The sequence below is a fragment of the Benincasa hispida genome, chromosome 12, assembly GCF_027475165.1.
Source record: "Benincasa hispida cultivar pf3 chromosome 12, pf3_genome.v1.1, whole genome shotgun sequence".
NCBI classification, from domain to species: Eukaryota; Viridiplantae; Streptophyta; class Magnoliopsida; order Cucurbitales; family Cucurbitaceae; genus Benincasa; species Benincasa hispida.
Window position 1 is genome coordinate 14,038,908 of NC_143489.1, and position 6,000 is coordinate 14,044,907.

Here is a 6,000-nt window from a genome sequence, read left to right on the forward strand (position 1 = left end):
AAATTATCTCAAATCTTGAAAACTAAAAAAATAATAAATTTAAAACTTGATTTTATTTTTAAAATTTGGCTAAAAATTCAACTCTTGTACTTAAATATACAAATCATTGTAAAAAAATGAGAGACAATAGGCTTAATCTTTAAAATCCCTCTCCCACCAAAAAAAAAAAAGAAAAAAGAAAAAAGAAATGGATAAAAAAAAACTAAATTTCTTAAATGGTCTCTAATAATTTCTTAATTAAAAAGTTTCCTATAGTTCTCTCAACTTTCGTTTTTGTGTCTACTATTTATTTTTTTATTTTATGTAAAATCAATTGTGAATCCATCATATCTTTAATTTATTAGATATTTTTTTGTTAATAAATTCGTGTATCTATTAGACACAAAATTACTTTATCTCAAATAGAAATACCACCATTCAATTTTACTAATATATCATTATTTTTCTTTTAAAATGTGTAGTCCGCTAAAAATTTATTAGACACAAAATTTAAAGTTAAGAAATTATAAATCTTCTATTTTTTTTTTAAAGAAAGCCATTAAATATAATATAATAATATTAAACGTTGAGTGTTTAGAAGTTGATTAATTTCGAAAATTGAAGAGTGAACTTATAATTTATGTACCTTTTCTTAAGTAAAATTTTCTATTTCGGATTTTTTATACGTAAATCATGGTCATTTAAAATTTATACTAATACTTTCGCGTGTGCATGAATTCAACATTAACATAAAGAATGAATTGGCATTTTTATTATATGATAAAAGGATTAATGAAAAATAAATAAATAAATATCACTAATGTAAATATAATATAAATAATAAATATTTTAATTTATAATAAAATTTAAAACATTTAATGTTTTGGAAAATATATATGAACGTTAATATTTTACCAATATTTTATTGTAAAATTGGGATATGACTTTTGAAACCTTACAACATAAGTTTCAACGCCTTTCTCTCTCTACGCTCCTTTGTAAAAAAGTGCAATCCATTTGCATTTGAAAGGGAGGGAGAAAAGGGACGTATCCCAAGAAAAGCAATATTAAAAAAGAGATAATATGTTTTTCTTTTTCTTTTTCTTTTTAATTGCAAAAAGTGTTATTCATTTATTGGGTGTGTGTAATAAAACCTATAAAATAAAAGTTATATTATACCAAATATTTCACAAATTTTGAGTTTTTTTTTATTTTATTTTATTATGCCATTAAACTTTAAAAAATAAAATTTGGGTTACTATACTAATTTATAATTAAATTTGATGTAATTACAATGAGACTTTATTGATTGATAAATTGTAATAGGTCTCAATCACAAATCTAATGGGATAGATTTCGATCATGTTTACTTAGGTATTTTGTAAATGTAATCTAATTATAATTGAAGTTGTTTATTTTGCATTATGTTCTTACCATTACCTTTACCTTTACCATTTAAGGTAAATTGATAAATATAAAGGTAAAAGTATTAACAACAATGACAATTTCATAGTTCTCATAATGTAACAGTAATGATAAAAAGTAGTGGCTATCACGTAGTTTTCAAACACAATTAGGTTGAGCAATTTTCACTCCTCAATTAGATTGCACGTTTGGGAACTGACTTGGAAGTGGGTCTCACAATGAACACATGTAAACAACAATAAATATAATCAAATAGGGTCCCCTGTTTTAAATTATCATTAATGGATTACATTTCACCTAGAATAAATGTGACCTTAGTTTAAAAAATATATATTATATAAGTTTTTTTTAATTAAAAAAATAAAAAAATGACCTAAAAACATATATGACATCATTTATAACTCCATTAGTAGATGATGAATGTTAAAATATTGAATATGCTAGTCATATTAATGATATATTTTGGGTTGAAATAAGGAGTAACAACAACCTTGATCTTTATTAAAGTTGTAAACACTATCATGTACACATATTAACTCGATTCATATATTTGGAAAAAAAAAAACAAAGTTTAATAATAAATTTTAGGGAAAATTAAAAGTTGAAAAAAAAAAGGGGGATGAAAAATGTATGGAGAGAGAGAATGGGTTGGCATTAGAATATAGAGTGCGGAGAGATGGGTGTAAAGTTGTGTGTGGATGATTATTCATCACCCATTCACATGTAAACGTGAAAGTTTTGATATGCCAACTCATTATTATGCCCACCACACACGACCCCACCAAATCTTTACATTATATTATTACATATACCTACTATGATATATATCTTATCTTATCATTTTTTTTTAGAAAAATCAATTTACACTTCAAGTCAAGTTAAGTGTATTAAATTCAAACTTAGTTAAAAATGTATTATGTGAAACATATAATTCTTTCATTAAAACTTTTAAATTATTATGGTTGGTGTGTGACCAATATTCCACATTGATTAGATAATAGAAAGATCTATGATACACAAGTGAGGACAATTATCTCAATAGTATGTGACTTTTTGGGTGAAAATTATGAGGTTTTATGTTCAAAGTTGATAATATCATACTATGTGGAGATATGTTTGAAGGTTCGGTGTTCTCAATAAATGGTATTGGAGTTATGCTCATTGCACATAGTTGTGTAATAAACATGAATGGATGTCCATACATTCAGTTCTTACACATGTGTAGATTTCTTCAAATGTCATATTAATAAAATTAATTGAGGATCTAAATTGATTCGTTTGTGAATATTTAGGTGTTTAATTGATAAAATTATAGTCTCATACAATGTTTATTCGAATAAAATATGATGGACGATGTAAATTAATATAATTATTAGTTTAAAGTTTAGATCAATACAACTCCCAAATTTTAAAGATGTAATTTTAGTTCTTGAATTTGGTATCGTCTTTGTCCACTCAGTTTTAACAAACTTATGTTATTAATCCATTACTTAAATATTGATATGATTGTATTCTTTTTCTTAATTAGATTGACGAGTCATTATGTCAAGAAAAAGTATACTAATTAGATGAAATAAGAGTATATATCAGAGAAACAAACTAAGTTGATAGTACAAGGTGTGGGCTAGAAAATGCTCTCTAAATTGAAAAAGAAGTACGAAACTAATGCAATGAATGGTAGTGGGTTTGGTCGTTCCGGGGACAACTTTCTAGTACGGATATTGGCCATACTCTGATCATACGAATGACTTTGATTTGTATCTTAAATATCTCATCCCACTTCCCCTACAAATAACAAGCATCAGTTAACATGTCTATCACTAATAGTCGATGGTAAGATGATTATCCCTTAATATACTTTTTTTAATAAGCATATTACTTTTTCTTTTAAAATTTAAATTATCATATTTACAAAATCTTATAATGCTATATATAGAGAGAGAGAGCAAGCATATATTTGTAAATATTGTAATGGTAATTATCATCAATTAAAATTTCTCCAAAATTTAATCAATTCTGTTATAATAGAGATAAAAGTTAGTTTACAATCTGGTTATACTGTTAAGAGTTGAATTAATAGTTAGTCATTTCCTCATGTTTTTACCTAAAACTCTAGTCAATATCAAGAGGGATTTCGACCATTTATTTCAAAGCTCAAGTTATGCCAGTATTAAGTATGGGATCATACAAAATTTATAAAAATATACATTAACAATTTAGTCATTGGCCGACAGCTATTACTCAACATAATATTTTATAATAACAAAATGAAATGTTAATTGCCAATATAACTTTTTTTAGGCTCGCCTTCTACAATTTTTACAAATCTAATTTGTGATCATCCGTCCTGGTGAATTTTGTTTTACTTTTTGATTTGTATAGTTTTTAAGTTCTCTTGTATCTTTTTCACAGTTGTATTTAAAACAATAATATGAAAATGTTTAAGTGAAGTTTAGCGATAATTGACATACACTTCTTATATTGACATGGAGATTCATTTTTTTTATTGTACTAAAAAGAAAAGAAAAAAAATGAAAAAGAAATATTGTTTCAAACTTTCAACTACCGGCCTGGCTTTTGATGTGTGTGAATAGGAAAAGGCTATATCTTGAAATTATTGACCCATCCAAAAGGGCAAAAGCTGTCAAATGCGTGCACGAAAATGGGCAACCATAATTATAATTTTTTGGCTCCAATGTTCTCAGTATCTTTTGAATCCATATAGTAAAAGTTTTTTTTTTTTCTCAAATTATGCATCTTTTACCTTTTTAATATATGTGCCGTTGGAATAATACGGTTTCCACACCAAAATTATGTGCTATTAATCAATTTTGTTTCATCACAAGTGTGTACTTATCACATGATTAAATATCTTTTTTGCCCTTTACTTTAAATAAGGGCAATTCATGCCTTTATTTTTTTTCAAAAAAATTGTTAATGTTCTTATTCTTATACTTGTCTTCAAAAGACATGAAAAAAAAAAAAAAAAGAGAAGACAAATTAAAAACATCAATTATCTATTTTGATCCATCAAATAATATGAGTTAATCGATTCAATTTATGTTATGTGACGATTGGAGTTGAAATTAATCTAGTGTGAACTCACTGAAAATTGATTGGGCTAAACTTATTGAAAAGGTTTGGGTTAGACTCAAACAAACCCAAGCATAAAAGTTGTTGGGCTCAAAGTAATCCATATCTGTATAAAATCCAACCAAATTCTATAAATACGAAAAAATGATTTCTACACATATATAGTCTAAATAAATAAAATACTTACTTACACAATTGTATAAACTTTTCTATTTTTTACTTGAATACCGTAAAAAAATATTATTTTATATAAAAATCTGACTGTATTTACTTTTTTAACTTTTTTTACCATTCGGTGCTTATATATAAAAGATGCATATAAAGAAAGTTTCTCGTGGTTATAAATTTCCAAAGGTGGTCTCTTTTTCAGAATCTATACGAGTAATGAAAGTTTATTCTAAAATCCCAAAAATGTTCCCATCATAAACGAAAGCAAGATTCAACAGAAAACTTCAAAGGAGAAAATAAGGTAAATATATTGGATATATATTTTAAATTTTCGATAAATAAACTATGGCATATTTGATAAGTGCATGAACAAGACAACTTGTACAATATATTGTTTTATATACCAAATAATATATACTATATATATTTATCTTATCTAGTAAATTTGTAATCACACTAAAAAAATAAACTATGATATATATGATGTATATTTACATTTTTCAATATGTTACTAGTATATTCGACATATGCTTGTGATCGATTTTCAACTAGGATTAGAAAAAAAAAAAATAAACAAAATCTCCTAAAGGTAACATAAAATGAAGGTAAAATTAATTTCAAATATGGTGCATTAAATGAAGATAAACCAAAATTAATAAATAAAAAAAAACAAAGTCAAAATTCATATAAATGATGCTAGTAAAATTTTTATTAAATATTTAAAAATATTGAAATAATGATGAAAGTTACCTTGGTCTAAAATTAAAGCTAAAAATTATTAACAAAATAATTCAAAGTCTTGGAAATCAGAGACAAATGTTCGGATCACCATGACTTGTCCTATCGCTTCGGAGATTTTGATCTCATACCTATGCTACTACCAAGCTCACCGCTGCCAAGCAAGGGACGACATTGTTTGTGCGCCCTTTACCGTTCTCGCTCAGTGTTTGCAACGACTGGGAGGCACGGGAAAGCTTTGAAAGAGCCTCCCCCTCAACCTGCATGAGACAAAGGAAGCCAATTTTCTTACTCGGCGGGAAGGAGCAGAAGAAGTTCTTTGGGAAGTTTGATCAATAGGCCCGAAGAGGTCAAGTCAAATATGCTCACTTCAAGGCTTACTTTCAAGATTACCCATTAAAGATTCAAGGCTTACTTTCAAGATTACCAAAGAAGATTACCCTTTTTGTTTCTTTTTTTCTTTTCAAATATAGCCACAACACAACAATACAGAATATGATGCACAATAACATAGCATAGAACAAGTATAAAAAACTCACCTCCCCAAAAATTGAAATATGAAATGTGTCAGTGTCCCCATAATTAACTTCTTATGGA